Source organism: Mastomys coucha, unplaced genomic scaffold (genome assembly GCF_008632895.1).
Source record: "Mastomys coucha isolate ucsf_1 unplaced genomic scaffold, UCSF_Mcou_1 pScaffold16, whole genome shotgun sequence".
NCBI lineage: Eukaryota > Metazoa > Chordata > Mammalia > Rodentia > Muridae > Mastomys > Mastomys coucha.
In genome coordinates, this window is record NW_022196898.1 from 28,955,848 (window position 1) to 28,975,821 (window position 19,974).

The 19,974-nt window shown below is 42.7% G+C and overlaps 1 protein-coding gene across 1 annotated transcript in view; it reads left to right on the forward strand.

The window, feature by feature from the left end:
- The window catches only part of Gask1b (golgi associated kinase 1B), an 87,897-nt gene that overhangs the window by 501 nt on the left and 67,422 nt on the right, over positions 1 to 19,974 (forward strand). The window lies entirely within an intron of this gene.

The window sequence follows — 19,974 nt, forward strand, 5'->3', positions numbered from 1 at the left end:
ATGACCCAGGTCCGTATTGATGTCTGAGAACTGTGTTGTCAAATGATGACATGCGGATGTTCATGGCCTGAGCCATCGCTTGAGTCCTTGTTCATGTCGGTGGGCCGTTTACCCCATGGGGACCGTCATGATGTATGTGATTGGCCTACACTGCTACTTGAGACCGTAGTAATGAGCAGGTCCAGGCTGCTACTGAGGGTCATGTTGGGTTTCCATATCCTTAAAGCAGCCAGGTCTGTGTTGATGGCCGTAGCCTGAGCTACCATGGAAAACCATATGGATGTCTATATTCTGCGTTGCAACCTAAGCCACGTGATGTCCACAGGCAATGTGGCCACCAGAGGGTAGCCTGGGCTGCCACCTGGGTTCATGGTTATGGGTTACGTCCAGGCCTGTGCTGTGGTTCTTTGCTGCTGGGTTTGTGTTGCTGTCCGTGGCCCGTGCTACCACTGAAGGCCACTTGGATGTCCGTGGTCTGTGCTGAAGCTGAAAGCCATGCTGATGTCTATGATCCCAGCTGCATCCAGGTCCATGGCCCTACTGCAACTTGAACCTCTGTTTGTGGTCTGTGCTGACCCTGTAACCGTGTAAAAGTCCATAATCCACACTCCCGTGGTCTGTAGAGAGCAAATAAGCTACTTCCACAGTGGTATAAACGACAACCGATGCACATTTGAGAAAGAGGGACATGGAAGATGTCGGTGACAACTCCTATCTCCACTCAGACGCCTCCCTGCAAAATAGTAACAGCCTAGACAGGAAACCATTGGAGAAAACTTAGAAACTGTGATAGGATGCTATGGTGCGGCCCTCCACAGTAGATGACTTCCGGCAGCCACGCTGGAGGGGAAGGACTTAGCTCCATTTAAGGGGCAGGCCACCGAGAGTTTGACCCCGTTCCAGTGACTATATAGATTAGATAAATTGAACTTTTTCTTTGGCTGAGGGTTGGGGAGGATCAGAAGGTTCCGGGAGAGGACAGGAAAGGACTGGGAAGCAAACGTGAGAGGAGTGTGAGGGGAAATCCCCAGAGAGTCAAATCAAGTATCATGTTAGTTAAAAAAAAAAAACAGGCCGAGCGTTTTCTTTGTGCAAGTAAGGCACAAAGGCACAAGGATTCTTCTCTGCGTTCATTATCTTGTCTGTTCTTAGAACTGCTTTGCCGGCTACATACTGTTAATCCTAGGGAAGAGGGTCCTCAGCTCAAGGAGTGGCTTACTCTAAGTATACTATGTTTTTTTAAATTAAAACATATACAGCTTGATTAAGAGTTCCACAATAATCAACATTTATTAAGCCTTAATTATACTTAATAAAATATGCCTTGTTTTCTTTTTGTTGTTGTTGTTGTTGGTTTTTCTTTTCTTTTCTTTTCTTTTTTTTCTTTTTTTTTGAGACAGGGTTTTGAGACAGGTTTCCAGGTATAGCCCCTGCCTCTCCTGGAACTCACCATGTAGACCAGGCTGGCCTCGAACTCAGAGATCTGTCTGCCTCTGCCTCTTAAATGCATGTGCCTCCAACACCCAGCACCTTGTTTTCTTAATATTTTTCTTTCTCTACCTCCTCCTCTTCTTCGTTGACTTTTTGAGACTATAGTATAATTATATTTCTCCCTTCCTGTTCCTCCCTCCAAGCCCTACCAATACCCCTTCTCACTGACCTTCAAATTCATGGCTTTTTTTTCAGTGTCATTGCATGCATATGTATACATGTGTGTGTATATACACACATGCATGTGTATATAAAGACATACATACATACATACATACATTCATATATAAATATATACATAGTTCTAAGTAAACCTGTTCAGTCTGTATGTTGATAGTGCTAGTTCTTAAGCCAAAGTCTTTCTGAATCTGGTAACTGTGTTATTGATTAACACATTTTCCAGCATAATGTGAGATTATGCGTCTCATTGGCCCCTTAGTTAGATAAAATTAAAAAAGAAGAGCCCTGGCACGGCATTAAGACAAGATGACAAGGACCCTCCCACTATCTTCCGTTGGCTATCCTGCTAGGCAGAGGCACCTCCTTCTGTTGGCTATCTCTACATGCTGGGCATGTAGCTTGCCCTTGATTAGTTTCCTCGAGTGAGACTCTCGAAGAAAACTAAATTTTCATCTGCAAGTTCAATCATTTTTCTTAATTCACACTGTCTATTCTGCCATGACCCACAACTATTTAAAAGCTGTTGTTATTTAACAGATTATAGGTGTAGGTAACCTTGGAGTACAATTATAGAGGGAATTTGAAATTTATGGTTGTGCTGCATAGTTTCATGTCACCTTGACATAAGCAAAAGTCATCTGAGAGGAAACCCTAATTAGGAAAATGCCTTCCTAGGATTGGGCTGTTTGCAAGCTTGTAGGCCATTTTCTTAATAAGTATTTAGTGGGGGAAGGCCCAGCTCCTTGTGGGTAGTGCCATCCCTGGGCTGGTGGTCCTGGATTTTGTGAGAAAGTGGCCTGAGCAAGCCAGGAGGAGCAAGCCAGTAAGCAGCATTCCTTCAAGATCTCTACATCAGTTCCTGCTAGTAAGGTTCCTGTGCTGTTTGAGATTCCTGTTCTGGCTCCCTTCTATGATGAACAGGGGTGAGGAAGTGTAAGCTAAATGCACCCTTTCCTCCCCAAGTTCCCTTTGGTCATGGTGCTTCATTAAAGCAATAGTAGCCCTAAGACAGTAGTCAAGACAACCTGCTTTATCAAAATCCAATGAGTACATTGTCTTCTATGGATTAGAGAAATAATTTTAATGGGGCCCATTCCCTTGATTTCTTTTGATTCTCCACAGGATCTGAAATTTAGTATCCTTAAATACGCTATCTTTCATTCAGTGACATGTCTGCCTGTGTTCACCCATCTTCTAGGAACAGTACATCAATAATTATTAGCATGACTCAGCTTCATATAGTGCGTAACTGAGTATTGTCACTTCTAACAGGAGCCCACATCACTGGCCCTTTGTGACTGGTTTGAGGACATCAACTTGGTCTGAGATGAGCCAGTTATTGAAAAAAGATAGAAAGTGATCAATTTATTTTGTGGTTACAAAGTGGGTCAATTACAGTCCTTTGTTAGACTATGCAGAATAAAGACTGTTCCTCCTTGATAAAAAGATGAGAAATGAAGCTACGGAGGTATCTGCAGTGGCAGGGAGAGTCCCTCAGAGTCTGAAGTCAGAGCCAAGAGTTGCGAAGGAACAGAGGACCCACCGGTGACAACCCAGGCTCTGAATCTTGTTTGTTTTGGTGCTACCTTTCAGCAAACATTAGCTCAGAATTTTGTACTTTATGTTTTGGAGACCCATTGATGACTACTCTATGAGGGAAGTAAACTTACTTTCCTATGTGCCTGAAAATAAAATCCACCTAACATGATCAGTGAAATGGTTACCTGTGTCAGTCGTTTTTGTTCCTGACACTTCAGAACTAGCTTCTCTCTCAATCCAGTCCTCCTTTTCTATTTTTCTAGTGACTTATTTTATTTCATGCGTATGGCTATTCTGCCTGGATATGTGCTTGTGTACCATGTGCATTCCTGGTGCCCACTGAAGCTAGAAGAAGACATTAGATCCTGTGGAACAGATGGTTTTAGGTCTCCATATGGGTGCTGGGAACTGAACCTGCACCCTCTGGAAGAGCAGCCAGTACTTGTAACCACTGAGCCATCCCTTGAGTCTCTCCCTTTTCCTCTTGATTCAACTTTTGAATTAGTTTCAATCAGCCTTAATGGGGCTGGGTTTTGTCTAGGGTGGTGAGATTGATGGCAGCAAGCTGCTCTAGTCTTTTCTTCTTCCCAAAGACAAAGCCTCTAGAGAGAAGTCTCTGTTAATGGAGAAAGCGAATAAAGACTTCTGATTGGTGGAGCTTAGGTCACATGACCACTTCCAAGCCAACTACTGTGGCCAAAAGCATGGTCTATTCTGTCCAGACCCATCATACATTACTTCTTTGGTGTTGAGTAGGTCATATATAGCTGTACCCAAACAGGGGAAGTAGCGAGATACTATACCATAGAGAGTGTATAACAATCCGAGAAGACCCGCTGTTTCTACCAGTGTGGTACACAATTTTTTGTTGTTGGTAAAATTCTCTTCTTCATTCTGAGCAGCAGTAAGTAACTTTCTGCCTAAGTCAGTTGTTTTCTCCCATTTCTAATCAAGAGTTCTGATGAACACACATTCCTCCCCAACAACCCCCATCATTTCTTTCCTAGAGTCTGGTCTCCCTAAGTGGTGCTATTGACTGAAGCACTCTCATTAGAAATAGAGGAATCTTCTCCAATTTCTCCCTTCTTCCCCATACCCTCAAATGTGAGGATTATTCCCATTTTGGCCCTTTTCCTTTTCTGTCTCTGATTAGATATCTTCTGATGTCAGCTTCAATTTTAAAATACCACTGTTACCAACGTCACTGTTGCATCTCTACTGTTACACGTTTGGTTATGCCTTCATCATCCGGTGCTTATATATGTTCTGAGTTCATTTTTAATTTGTTTACATTGTGTGTGTGTGTGTGTGTGTGTGTGTGCATATTGGTGTATATGTGGAGATCTGTGGACAATTTGCAGGAGTCTGTTATCTCTATCCACCATGTAGGTCCTAAGGTCAAACCCAGGTATTCAGGCTCAGTGGTGAGCACCCCTTCAGCCATTTTCCATCAAGAGGAATGCCAAACTTTCCTTAAATGTTGGAGGAGGAGGTTGACTGCTCAGTGTGTGCAAAGACTAGCAATGGTGGCTTCTTCCTGATGCTCACAGCCCAGACTGCTAGACTACAAAGACCTCCTACGACTAACCTTTATCCCAATGCAGCATCTCATAAATACACTGAGGATCCAGGCTGCTGGGGTAGTGGGTGCCCTTCATTAGAGGTAGCTTACCCCACCTGAACCCAGCTTTCTATTTCATGTGTCTGTGAGTCTAGTTGTCAGAGTTCTAGGACCCAAGATGTCACGATATGCACTTTAGGATGACGTCAGTCTTCTCATTGGTGGTGTGGGACTCTGAATGCTTGCCTGTCATGCCTAGCTTGCCTTTGAACTCTCAGTCTCTGCATCAGTTCTCACCTGTGGACCCTTTCTCTAGTGCCTTGTCATCATTGTATGTCCCTTTCATCCACTGCCATCCAGACATTCAACTCTACTTATGCTTAAGTAGATATACACCCTACTTATTCTTAAGATGCCTTGATATCTTGTTTCCCTTTGATATTTGTGAGTGATTCATATACTACAGATATAGGTTTAAGGATTTTCTGTTTTCTACACCCATTCAGACATACTATACTGAAAAGGTGTTTAAAAAGTTATTCCTCAAGACCTTCACCTATGTATACAATGTATTTTGATCAAATCCACCTCTTACTTCCCACCTTTACTCCTCTTGGAACACCTCCTTTCATCCCCTTCCCAACCTCATGCCATCTTCCTTCTCCTCTTCCCCTCTTCTTGAAGACATCAGGTCCAATTAGTGCCACCCAAATGTGCACGTGTATAGACGATCCATTGGATCACAAGAGACCTCAGATTGCCAATATATCTATAGTTAGGGGTGGGTTCTCTTAGAGCCCTCTGTCATCTCTGAGGAAATACTAGCAGGATTGATTGTGTGCAGGTCTAGTGCAGGTAGCCCTGTATGCTCATGATTGCAAGTTCCCTGTCATGTGAAGAACACATTATGTCATGGCAATCCTCCCCACTTCTGGCTCTAAATATCTACTCTCATTTACAATGCTTCTAAGCCTTGTTGGGGGCAGGGCATGATGTGACACAGATGTCTTATTTAGGGTTGACTACCATACAGGCACTTTTTTTTTGCACTTTGTCTAGTTGTGAGTCTCTGTGTTAGTTGATGCCCATTGTAAAAAGAAACTCTCTGGTGAGGCTGAGAGTTGTATTAATCTAAGGGCATAAGGCTAAGTATTTCGAAGATAGTCTGATACTCTGCCCATTTAGCAGAATAATAGTAGAAGGTTCTCTCTTTGCATCTATAACCTCCCCAGTGTTGCAGTAGAGATTTTCATTCATTCCTCTGGAACAGACTTTAGTCTGACCAGAAAGTGTCTGGTTACCCCAATAATATTTGTGGCACTATTACTCCAAAAAGTATCTCTTGCCAGGCTGGTTGCTACTGTAGTTCTCACAGTTCACAGCTGTGCAAGATTGTTGCTGACTTTTCTCCCTCAGCAGCCTGCATAGCATCCTTCAGTACTGAAAACCCTAGTAGTCAACAGGAAGCTTCCAGGTTGTACCAATTTGTTTCTCCACATGCTGTGACGAAAGTGTGTGAAGTCTTCAGCAATCGAGTCTTACCATCATGTTCTTGTGGGCCACTAAGAACAATGGCGATAGCCTGCTTTTGTTATTGTTTTTATTTGTTTGTTTGTTCTTGTGTTTTGTTTTCTGTATGTCCAGAAACTTCCTGATCACCCGAAGCTGGTGGCTTAGAGGATTTACTTGACAAATGCAGTACACAAGGTCACTGACGCTCCCTCACATTGGAGACCCATGAAGCCTCTTTCGATCATGCCAGGATTTCTTCTTCCATCTACTTCCGGGATTTCTTCTGATGGGTTAGCCTGTCATTGGAATTTTGAGATTTATGCTACAGTTGTCTGCACCTGAAAATCAGCTGCTACCCCAGCCCCGTTAGTCCACATCCTCGAATTTAATGTTTATTCTTTATAATCTATAATGCAATCTCCAGTCCAAGTCTAAATTATTTTCACAACTACTTTGGCCACAGCGACAACCATAAATTCTCCTTCCCACTTGGCAGCCTTGAATTTTCATAGCTTGATATTTGCTGGGACTATTAAGTTACTCTAAATGCCCTAGTCAGTGGTACAGCCCAGCATGGATGGAGAGCACACAGCAATCCCCTCACTGAACAAAATCAATTGGCGCTTTGAGATGGGAAATAGTATAGATATTTACACTACAGAAATCAGAAAAGACTTGGCAAACAGCACATTTCTCCTTTGGATCCTAGCTCCGGTGGAGGACTAATTTACAGAGGCCCAAGTGCCAGATTGGTAAAAGCCCTGCATGGCATCCCTCTGGGCTAATACTGGCTAGCAGGAGGGGTGGGCCTGGCATGGTAGGTAATTACTAGTCTCCAGACTTTAAAATGTCTAAATCTAAGCTCTGAACACTGCTCCTGAACCTCCCCACTTTGGCCTAAGTGCCCTCTTAGTTAACGGCCACAGCAAGGAACGTTGCCCAAGTCATTAACATGAACTGTGGATGCCTGCCTCATCCACATCTCATCTGTGGGCTTGGCGTGTAGTGCTACTGGGGGAAGGAGGGGATTGGTTTTGGAATCAAGCTTGGCACAATACCAAAAACAATTGTATGTTTGTGAAATACCCTGTGCATGTTGAAGTCATTGTTCAGACTATGCTTTCTACCCTTGACCTCCTCTCACCCCCACCTTGACTTTTAAGCTAGTCAATCAACATAACCTTAGCTTTACCAATTCTACAATGACCTCCTTGGGACGAGCTCTTATGTTAGTCTGAATTATTTTCTTGGACTAAGACTGTTTTCCAGCTTTCATTATTGATTCCTTTACAGTCTCCTTCTGTTTGCTTTTAATAGGAATTTTTTTGAGAAAGAACCTTCATATGTAGGTCCAGGTGGCCTTTAACTCATGATCCTCATGTCCCTGCCTCCGCAAGCCATTGGTGCTTCAATGCTGTTTTTTATGATGATCCCCCTCAGGCATGCTAGCATCATTCTTCTAGGGCAAGGAACAGGTTTGTCAAAACAAGAATGGAGGGGAAAGCAAGGCTAGACCCAGGAAAGGCCATGGAGCTGGGCAAGGATGGCATAGGCAGTCCAGATAACTAGGAGCCAGGGAGATGGTGAGCAGTTTAGAAATTTTGTCTGAATTACTGTAAGTACAACATGAACTCCCAGCCATTTGGAAATGAGCCCAGGCTGAGGAAAATGGGAAACATAATTCCAGCAAGGGCTCTCTCTACAGGCAAGCCTGATGACCTTGAATACCTACGAGTCCAAAAAATGGGCTCTATACTTGGACTTTGTCATAGCAGTATTCAGTGTTAGGAAGCCTGAGCATATTTTGGCAGAAATGACATTTCCAAACTTGGTGGTATGTGGAGATGACAACATTAATAACATTGACCTGACTTTCTCCTAGCAAATGATGGGATGGCTTATGCTATTGGAAAGTCTTGAGCATGAATAGATGTGGTTAGGATACAGGAGAGAGATTGGTGGGGATGGAGTGAGGTGGGGATAGGTAGCATTTTGAGACAGCCTAGCTGTCCTAGAACTTACTGTTTAGTCTAGGCTGACTTTAAAAATCACAACAATTGTTAGCCTCCAAAGTGCTGGGATTATGGATGTGACTCACAATGTCTGGGATTCTCTCTCTCTTCGTCTCTTCCCTCCCCGCCTTTTGTAGGACCATGATTGCAAACTAAACAAACATATAATTTAAAAAAGTCATTTTGCTTACTCAGTTTAAAATATCACTAAGAAAAAGATACTGCAAGAAAAACCTCCTCACTGGGATCCTGACTCCCAGCCTTACCACTTCGCTGCTACCCTTTCTGCTTCACTGGTCTGCTTACTGGCCCTGTGCCAGCCCCTATGTTGACCTGGCTTTGCCTCATCTTTTAGCTCATTGCTTCTTGCCAGTTTCAGGGATTCAGTACCCATTCTCTGGAGATTTGAGGGGGCTTTTCTCATTATGGCTGTCATATAGATATATTCTATGTCATATACATATATTCATTCTATATGCTAAAGAGGTCAAACTGAATCGTTCATGAAGATGGATCTCAGTTTAGAACCTTGTCCGTGGGAAGACTTCCTATGAATCAGTTCTACATTGTCTCAAATAAACCAGTCAGCATTTAGGGCTGGGTCATTTATTGTAACCTGCAGGTGCTGCCATTGTCCCCGCTGCTCACTAACAGCAGTGCCTTCTCCCCAGGTGCTAAGAGTGTAAAGTTCCTACCACAGCATGGCCCCCACTCCAGAACCTCCCAGGACTGACAGGTGCTGTCTCAGCGGCTGCTTAGGACTCCCTCTTCCTTGGTTAGTCAACCTGGAGGAGTTTTTAGATCCCAGTGTTTTGTAGGGTGGAGCTGTGAGAAGATTCCCTCTTCCTCAGATCATAATGCCTGGCTCTCTGAGGAAGGCTTCTCCTCCACGACTCTGCTGCTAAGAAATACTAGTTAAAATTCACTTTCCTCCAATTTTTCAGTATCCTCTACCTTGCGACTTTGCATCTACAGTTAATCCAAGCATTAAAATCTTTCTGAATCTTAAACTAAAGCATCAACTCCAGAAGAGAACGCTGATACATCTATTTGGACAGGTGTCACCCTTATGCATCATCAGAAATGCCTCCCCCAACGTTGCTTGCATCTTATTTAGGATAATAGACCTGGAGACATAAAATACAGGTAGGATGTAGTATCTTCCTTCCTCTCATCAAGTTGCATTGATGTGAGGCTCCAGACAGAGAGGCACTGGATTCTGTTTCCATGGCAACTGCTTCACTGCCTAGGGGGAAAACAGGACAGCAATTGAAGTCTGTGCTAATGGCAGCCCTAAAAATAATCAGTAATGTGTTGAAATCAAGTGGAAAGACCCAGGAAATAATAGATAAAAATTAAACCTCTGCAGTGGGGGCTGGGGGGCAGACCAATCAGATGCTGGTTAAATCTCGTTGCTAGTGTCTCGTGCTCCAAGGTGTACAGGGACAGTTGGTGATGAGTGTATTTTGGAGGATAATTGATCATTATTTTATTGAATCACTCAGGTAAGTACTAAGTAGGCAGGAACCTTGGGTCAGCAGTGGCTCTGATTCTGGACTCTCATTGTTTTATATGGTCAAGAGACAAGAAAAGCTACACAGTAGTCATTAAAGATATCGTGTTTGATGCCCAGTAGCTATTCTAAAAATTTCCACTGGGTATTTGTGGGGTTGACCACAGCCAGCTCCAGGGACAATTCAAAACAATTTATAGATGTTATTAATTTAGTAAAGGCCATGCAGCTGAGGCGGATGTCTGCCTGGTACTCCTATCTGCGGTGACTGAGTTCTGCTCAAAGCTCAGAAATCTTTGGGGTTTGGAGAATGTTTATAATCTTTGTTTTATCTGAACATGAAAAAGGATACATTTAATATCTGTCACTTCTGGCAGCTACTTTGTGATTAAAGGGACAGGAAGCTTGAGAATGAAAACAGCTCTCAGGCAAGGAAAGTGCCAAGAGAGTTACAGAGATGGGCTGGTGGTTACAAGTACCGGCTGCTCTTCTACAGGACTAGGGTCCAACTTCCAGCATCCACAGATGCCTTATGGCCGTCTGTAGCTTCAGTGCTAGGGCATTTAACACTCTCTTCTGGAATCTGTTGGCACCAAGCATGCACATGGTACACAGAGATCCATCCAGGGAAAATGCTTACACACATGAAATAAACCACAAAGAGAGAGAGAGAGGAAGTGATAGAGAAACATAATGGAACTTGACTGAGCTGCATGGAAGCTTCTAGATAACTCTTTGTGACTGTCAGCAAAATTATTTTTGTAGAAGCTTGGGTAGAGATTTCTTGTGTTTTGATGCTTGGAATTAAACAAACAGTTCATCCTGTTAATTGCCAGAGAATAACGTCTTCCATATGAACAGAGAATTCATGTTTAGCTTTGCTGTAGGCCTAGCTTCTGATTGCCCCATTCTCCAGAATTGCTGGTCTTGGCAAAATGGGTCAGGCTTTGTGGAAAGGTGAATAGACGGATAGGCAAGCACGGGCTTTCGCACGCACTCGCGCGCGCGCGCACACACACACACACACACACACACACATACACACACTGTATCTTTGAGTTTGGTGTACAGGTGGCCATCCTGGGCTGGAGGTTACTCCTTCTAGGGCTTAGTGGAGTGTCTAGGTGGAGGGCATGGTGACCATGAGCCAATAACACTATTCTAAATTTGTCTGGCCACCAAGAAAAGCCGTTAGTGGGACCAATCTAGTATCTGGACCTTTATTTTGACCCAAGGAGAAAGATATGTACTATAGCCAGCAAATCTGTTTGTGTGCATGTGTGTGGGCATGGGTGAGCTGGCTTACATATGCAGTTGTATCACAGAGGCAGAATTCTCTGTGGACGTAGTCCTAGGTGTAGAACATCTTCTGAAATAGAAGTTAGAGCAAGTTGTAACAGTGACATGGAATGACGGTAGGGTAGGTGAAAACGAAAGGAGAATCTCTGGGTTTTAAAGTAAGAAATCTACAATCAACTGTCTTAAGTTTTTATTTAATGTTAGGTTTCTTGTTTTGCAACAAGCTGTTTTAAAACCAGATTACTTTTCTTCTATCATCTTTAGCTAAAATATCAAAATCATTAGTATGTAAAATTTTTATCAAATAATATATAGCCAAAATATGCCAGGTAAGTATTAGCATGGTTTCAGGCAATTAATCAATAATGTTAACAATTTATTAAAGTTTTGAACTGATGATATTTATGTTAATACACACACACACATACACACATACACACACACATACACACACACGCATGCACACACACACACACACACACACACATATCAACCTAAAAATCTGTAGTATTTTTGGGGTTATTTTTCTTCATATTCTCATTGTTATCTTTCTGCTCTTCTACTGAAATGAGGTCACCCATACTAAATACTTGTCAGAGCTGTCTGCCTCTGGCTTGTGTGATGGGGCTGCTGTCTTTTTCCTGTGAGTAGGTTTTTCTCCAGCATCTTCCCTCAGTCTAAAGGAAGGAGGAACACGTTGGAGGACCTGTTTGTTTTACTATTATTATTATTTTTTTAAACCCCAGGGACAAGAGTCAGCTTAAGCCTCTGCCCTGCTGCCGCACGGTTTCATTTTGTGGGGCTGCTGTAACAAATGACCATAAACTGTGCCCTTTAAAAGCAACTGACATTTAGTTTGTCACATTTCTGGTGGCTCAGATCTGAAAGGACCATGCTGGCAGGGCCATGCTCTTGGTGAATCCTCTGAAGACTCCTTCCTTGCCTCTTCTCAGCTGTGGTGCCAGGAGCAATCCTCAGTAGTCCTGTAGCTGCCTCACTCCAGTCTCCTACTACATGGTGATGTGACTTTCATTGTGTCTCTGTGTGCCCCTGAACTTTTAAGCAGGATACTGGGCACTGGGTTGTAATCCACCTTCAGCCCTTATGACTTCATCTTATACACCTACCACAGTTTTGTCATAAGGCTACAGTGTAAGGTCCTGGGGGTGGGGTGGGGTGGATATAACTTTATTTTGAGACTAGGTCTATGTGCTGGCTAATTTTATGTCAATTTGACACAAGCTAGAGTCATCTGAGAGAAAGGAACCCCAACTGAGAAAATTCCTGTATAAGATTAGACTGCAAGCAAAAACTGTAGAGTATTTTCTTAATTAGTGATTGATGTGAGAGGGCCCAGCCCATTGTGGGTGGGGCCATCCCTTGGCTGGTGGTCCTGGGTTCTATAAGAAAGCAATCCATGGGGCACAAGCCAGGAGCAGCATTTCTACATGGCCTCTGTGTCAGCTCTAGCATCCAGCTTCCTGCTCTGTTTGAGTTCCTGTCCTGACTTCCTTCAGTGATGGACTTGATGGACTATGATGAGGAAACATAAGCCAAATAAACCCTTTTCTTTCCAATTTGCTCTTGTTCACGGTATTTTATGACAATAATAGTAACCCAGACTAAGATAGTTTCACTCTGTAGGTCAGGCTGATCTCAAACTGACCATGTAGTCTTTGTTGGCCTTAAACTCATGGCAATTCTCCTATCTCTGATTTTTAAGAGCTGGGATTTTAGGTGTGAACCACAATGCTCTGCCTAGACATACTTTTCCAGGTGGCGTTATTCAAGCAAGTACAATGCATGCCAGGTATATTATATATACATCAAGAGAAGATAGTGAGAGTCACACTGTCTCCATCTCATGTTGACTCAGCTCGTTCCTCATTTCAAGGGCTCAGTTTGGAAAGATTAAAGTTCTGAGTCCAAATCCACACCACCAAGAACCTTTGCGTTTTAAGCCACTTTAACTATATTGGAGTTATTAGGGGCAACCCATTGGCTATACTAATACAGAAAGGCAGTGGAATGGAGCCTGAGGGTATCTTTTAGGCTCCATCATTCTCTCATTTCATGCTTCTTTGGTGGTTTGTTTGTTGAGACTGGATCTCTCCATAGAGCCCCAGCTGTCCCTATGTAGACCTCACAGAGGCCTTAGACTCAGAGATCTTCCTACTTCTGCCTCCTGAGTGTGGGATTAAAGATATACGCCAACGCACTCAGGTATTTTCCTTTCTGAATGCTACTTTGTGCTCTCAAGTTGGTTGATACGATGACCTCCTGTAGCAACTGGGATCAAAGTTCATGGCTGGATGGCTAGTGAGCAGATAGTCCCATTAGAGGTTCTATAATGAAACTGAGTAATCCAAGGTTGAGTCATGGTCCTTGTTGTGGAGCAACAGATACAACAGTGAATGAGATCTAGATCTGCTGAGGCGGAGTCATGTGAGCATCCTCTCATTTCAGGGTGTTGGGGGTTCTGTTTCCAGAATAAAAGAGGAGGACACCAGGCAGATGAAGGTAGATGACCCTGTCAGTGAAGTTCTCAGCTTCTTTCACTTCTGTAGTCGAGCCTCTTTCAGAAGGTAGAGCACTGGAGTAGGTGTTATGTGGATTGTAACTGAAGTCTCATGAAGAGGGGAAGAACAGTGGTCCTGTGCCCACAAATGAACCGTCTTGGGTATAATAAGCTCTTAAAGTCCAGTCCTAGACTGATTTCTAACACTGTGTGATCCTGAACATGTGACTCAACATTCCTTCTCACCTCCATTATGTTAGGTCAGCAGAAAGTATTTTAAACACAGTTTATCTTTAATGCAACAGCATGGTCTGATAGTTCTGCTGACACAATAACAAAGTCAAATGACCGGAAGTTTTATACAGTGAAGAGATCACTTGGTTTGTACCTAGGAGTTCAGTTTGTGGTTGTCTCCTATCTGACTAGGGCCAGTTCTGTGTGACTATGACCATGTCCTGTCTGACTGGGGCCATGTCATATCTGACTGTTGGCTGTGTTCTGTTTGACTTCTCTTGGGTTACATATGTGCAGAATCCTCAATGTATTTCCTCTATAAAATCTGTGAGTTAAATATTATTCACTTTTCAAACTGCTTCCAGTCCCCATAACAATTCAACTACATCTCAACTATCCAAATCTTATATTGTTTCCTTCTTAAATAAAATTTATGTATGTGTTTATTCTTCTTGGAGTTTATAGACTTTCTTGAATCTGAAAAAGTATTAGGAAGTTTCTCTTCAAAGATTATTTAGTCTCTCTTTCCCCATTTCTTTTAGCTTTGAACTTAAAAAAAAAAAAAAAAAAAAAACCTTGTTGTCGCATCTGTCTAGTCTCTGATGGTTTTACGACTTTTCCATTTTCCAATTTCAGCTTCCTGTCGGCCAGTTTGGCTCCTTCCCTTTCAGCTAAGTCCATTCTGGTTTTTAATCAGCTGACTGTGAAATCTTCCTTGACAGTCAGTCTTGTTTCGAGTTCAGTGATTTTCTTCACTCCTTGGATTGATACCTCTTGTCAGTTTGAACAGTCTCTGTCCTCTTTCAGTTGTCATTTCTGCTTACCTATAGCTGATCACACCTTGAACTTTTTACTATAGCCAGTGCATCTCTGACTTTTTATTTTGACGGTTTTCATATTTTCTACAGAACTAGATTTAATTGTACAAACCTTATATTTTGCCTTGTGAGCTTAGACTTTAAAACTAGCCTCAAAAATTCAATTTCAGATTAAATAAATATTTTTTTTTGGAGACAGGCTTTCTCTGTGTAGCAGTCCTGGCTGTCCTGGAACTTGCTTTGCACACCAGGCTGGCCTTGAATTCACAGAGATCCACCTGCCTTTGCCTCCCAAGTGGTGGAATGAAAGGTGTATGCCACCATACCCAACTTTAAAATACTTATTTTTGAAGTAATAATGGCTATTTCATTTTACTCTTGGATTCTGATATTCTGTCTGAATTCTGTCAGTTCTAAGTTTTTTGTTCATATTTTGCTGCATTTTCTTTTAGGCATTAATTAGTATTTTAAAGTCCAAGTCATCAGTAGACCTATCTCTTTAAATTCTAATCCTCTATTTTATAGAGAGAAAAACTAAGAAATTTCATGAGAAGATGTACTATTAACTGAAAACCTTAAAAATTAGTATCTTAACCCCTATCACCCACTTTTATATAATAAATATTGCTATCCAGAGGAGGTGAAAATAATCACCCATGTTAAACACACTGAAAAGATACATTACTGGGTGCCATGAAGAGATGACACCCAGCTTTGAATCTTTGTATTTCTTTCTGGTTACCCCAGAGTAATTATGGTTTTTGTTGTAGCTTCATTTAAAACACCAACTAAAATAGAATTCCATTTGGGAAACAGTCAAGAAGTAATATCGTTTGATCATATGCAGACTTGTTACCTTCCAAGTGAAGATGATGCAATAGGATGCGATCACTGGGGTCTCCTTGCTTCTCATTGCCCTTGCAGACTCTCCTAATTCCAACCAAAGGTCAAAGAGTTCATGAGCCACCTCTGAGCACACCAGGGAATACACCGAGCAGTTACAATAGTTGCATCAGGATGTGATATTTTAGGTTTTGAGATAGTAAAACAAAGCTTTTGGCAGGATTATATTACTACAACTTTATAGGCATGGCATACTATACTGCTTGTGAGGGAGTGGCACTACTTGGAGGTGTAGCCTTGCTGGAGTAGGTGTGCCACTATGGGAGAGGGCTTTAAGACCCTAGTCCTAGCTCCCTGGAAGTCAGTATTCTTCTGCTAGCAGCCTTCAGATGAAGATGTGGAACTCAGCTGTGTCTGTACCATTTCTGCCTGGATGCCGCCATGTTCCTACCTTGATGATAATAGACTGAACCTCTGAACCTGTAAGCCAGCCCTAATTAAATGTTGTCCTTATAAGAGTTGCCTTGATTATAGTGTCTATTCACAGCAGTAAAACCTTAACTAAGACACCGCTTAAACGTTAAAATAAGTGATGGAGCAGCCCGATCACCCTTGCATTAAGAGCGTGCTGAACATTCACAGGCACAGTCTCCAACTGGGCAAGGCCACCCTCAGTATTCCTTATGCCTCTTCATACAGGACAGGCTACAGGCAAGCCTCAGAAGCAGCTCTTTATACCCAGAGCTTAGGAGAATGCCTTATTCTTTGAATTTTGATTGGGAATACTGTGAGGGACCTTCTTCACATTTTTTTATTCTTAGGTACAGTGCGCAATTGACTTTCTAGAATGTCTAATGTTCCAACGACAAGTCATCTTCTTAAAAATTGCAGGACTCTACTGGCTCACCATGTGACTGGCAGCCATCCTGCCTCTTCCACTGTACAATCCAAACAAACTTTAGGGGAGTCAGAAGAGGGATATCATTCTCAAACTTCATACTTCACAATTATTTTCTAGAACTGTGGAGATGCCAGTCAGTTGCCTTTGATATGATGTTTTGAGTTGCCTTTATGGAGATGCCCACTGACAGTCAGCCACAGCTCTGCCAAGTCCAGGGAAGCAAATGCTTACTCTCTCAGGCAGTGTCTTAGAGTTTTTATTGCTGTGAACACACACCACAACCATGGCAACTCTTATAAAGGAAAACATTTAGTTGGGGCTGGCTTACAGTTTCAGAGGTTTGATCCATTGTCTTCATGGTTGGAAGCATGGTGGCATGCAGGCAGACACAGTGCTAGAGAGGTAGCTGAGAGTTCTACATCTTGATCTTGATCGGCAGGCAGCAGAGACAGTGAGTCACTGGTCTTGGTTTCAGCTTCTGAAAGCTCAAAGCCCATCTCCAGTGGCACAGTTCCTCAAAAAGGCTCCACCCTCTAATAGTGCCACTTTTTATAGACTAATGGGGACCATTTTTATTCAAACCACCATAGGCAGCATGTACAAAAAATGCACCATTCTCTGGACCAGGTTGCTAGTCTATCAATGGCATAAACTAGGCATGGCAGCAGCTACAGTGAATTACACCAGAGCGAGCGGGGCCGGCAGAGGTCCTGAGTTCAATTCCCAGCAGCCACACACATGATGGCTCACGGCCATCTGTACAGCTACAGTGTACTCATATACATAAAATAAATAAAATAAATCTTTAAAAAAGAAAGAAAGAAAGAAAGAAAGACAGATCTGAGCTTAGGATCCTGGCTCCTGGCTCCTGGTTGTGGGATTTTGACAAAGCAAAGCTGACCCTGCTGAGTCTAATTATCTTTAGAAGATGGCTGGCAATTATCTATTTTCACCTAATTTTACCAAAGAGTGGTGTCATTTGGGTGTACACATGGCATGGGATCTGTGAATGTTTCTGAAATATTACTATATCTCTATAGATTAGCTATCCATTTAGAAATACAGCATCATCATGACATTTTTCTTATTGACTTAAACATTTTCCTTCAGCTTATTAATTTGGAAAGCCTATAATATTACTACAGAAATGTCCTGTTTTGCAATTTCTATGTTTAAAAAAAAATAAGCTTAGAAATTTTCTACTTTGCCAAGTTGTAAAACATTTTTTTCCTAAGTCTCTGCTAGACCCAATCTATGGAAGAATGGGTTATTCTTTTATGAAATTCATACTTTTTATTCCTTCTATAGCTATGCTGATGGACTGCCTCAACATACTTCTCCAGTGATTCGTAATAAAATAAGAACACCTGGAAGTGGCTTTAAGTGGTAGCTTTGAGGGGGGCAGGTGGGAGAGGAGAGACACTGTCATTTATTAGATTTCAAACTTTCACATTTACTTTGCCATGATCACAAATATCCTCATGCGGTCATTCTTGGGTGGGGTTTAGATGTCTGTAATTTTAAGTGGAGTATTTAAAAACACTGAAGAATACCCATCTTTAGAATTGCTGATCTCAAGAACAAAGCATTCCGCAATGTCAAGCATTAGCAACATGGGAAGTGCACCCTGGTCTGTGAGGGAACCCTGAGTCATGTCACAGAGATAGCCGTTCGCCATGGCAAGCCCCTCTCTGCCACCTGATGGATTTGCAACAACAGGAGGAGTTTTCAGTGTCCACTCCATTCTGAGAGACAAAGGCATAACTATTTGCTCTCATCCTCCTACAGCATGCATGTGTCAGTAAAATTGCCAATATTGCTATGCAGCCTATTATTAATGACTTATAACTCAAGCAAGCCACATTCCCAATCCTGAATAAACTGCTAAAAGAAGAGCTCATGGGTCGTGTCTTTCTTGCTGGTCGAGGCGGATGCGATAAGTGGAGGCCCGAATGGGGAACTCACTCCTCCTTCACTCGAGGAGACTCAGAACTTTTTGCAGTCAGGGCAGCTGGTTGGTAAGTTCTCAGGTAAGTTGGGGCAATAAGGACCTCGGAAGTAGAGGCAATAAGGACCTCAGGAGTTGGGGCAATAAGGACCCTGGGAGTAGAGGCTATAAGGACTCCGAGAAGGAGCAATAAAGTTTTGCGGAGTAGCAAACCAAAAGTAAAACAAGTGAAGATGGGCGCCTCGCAATTGCACCCAATTTTTCTGGCTCTTCAAGAGCTGTTATTGTCAAAAAAATTTAGAAATTAAGAAGAGCACACTGGAGAGGTTACTTAGTGAGTGTGACACTGCTGCCCCTTGGTTCATGGTGTCTGGGAACCTCACCCTTTCATGCTGGGATAAGCTAGGGAAGGATCTAGATTTCTCCAGGGACCAGGGTATTTTGAAAGCAGGGGTAAGACCTGTGTGGAAGCTCTTTAGGAGCTGTTTGAGGATCAGTGCTGTTCTAAGGCTGTGGAAGAGGGGAAAGTCGCATTAGAGCAGCTGAAGGAAGAGCGATCTGTGAAGTCAGAGAAGGGAGCTTCAGATACCGAGTGGTCCGATACAGATGAGGAATTACAGGTTTTGATTGAGAAGATTGAGAGAAGCTCTATTAAAGAGAAGCGTAGGAAGAAGGGCCCAGAAAATAACACGGGCCCCCAGGCTGTGAGCTGTCAGCGCCTCCCCCCTACAATCCAATCAACAGTGGGGGTTCAGGCCGCTCCTTTTGCCCAGAGGTTTGGCAAGCGGTGAGATCGGAGCTCCAGCTCGCCTGCCCAGTTTTTCAAGATGCTCAAGGAAACAGATATGAGGAACTGCTCGATTTTAAAGTAATTAAATCCTTGGCTGAATCTGTTCGTACTTATGGCATTACTGTCTCTTTTACTTTAGCTCAGGTGGAGGCTCTTAATAGACATTGCATGACGCCAAGTGACTGGAGCGGTCTGGCTCGCGCTTGCCTGAGCCCGGGGCAGTATTTGGATTGGAAGGCATTTTAAGGGAACTTTAAAAAGGCAATTTGTTTTATTATTTATTATGCATATGTAAATGTGTGCATCAGTGTACATGTATGCCTGTGTGTTTGTGCACATGCATGTGCATGCTCATGGAGACCAGAAGAGAGTGTTGGATCCCCACTGGATTACAGGTGATTGTGAGCTGTAATGTGAGAGCTGAGAACTAAATTTGGGTCCTCTGTAAGAGCAGGAAGAACTCTTAACCACTAAGGTATCTCTACAGATCCTTGCTTTTAGGGAACTTCTTTAAATTGTGTTACATACATTTCCTTTATGTATTTTGAGTCTAATCTTGAGGTACCATACTCTGTAGGAATTTCTGGCTTGACATATTAATTGAAGCATAAGGTTACATTTTAACACCGAATTCTGTTAACTATGGAAAACTTGAAGCTAATAAGTGTTTAATAAAAAGTGTTCACCAAGGTTTTCAGACAAACATTAGCTGTAGAAAGTCCAGGCTCAGGGGCTGGAGAGATGGCTCAGCGGTTACAAGCACTGACTGCTCTTCCAAAGGTCCTGAGTTCAAATCTAAGCAACCACATAGTGGC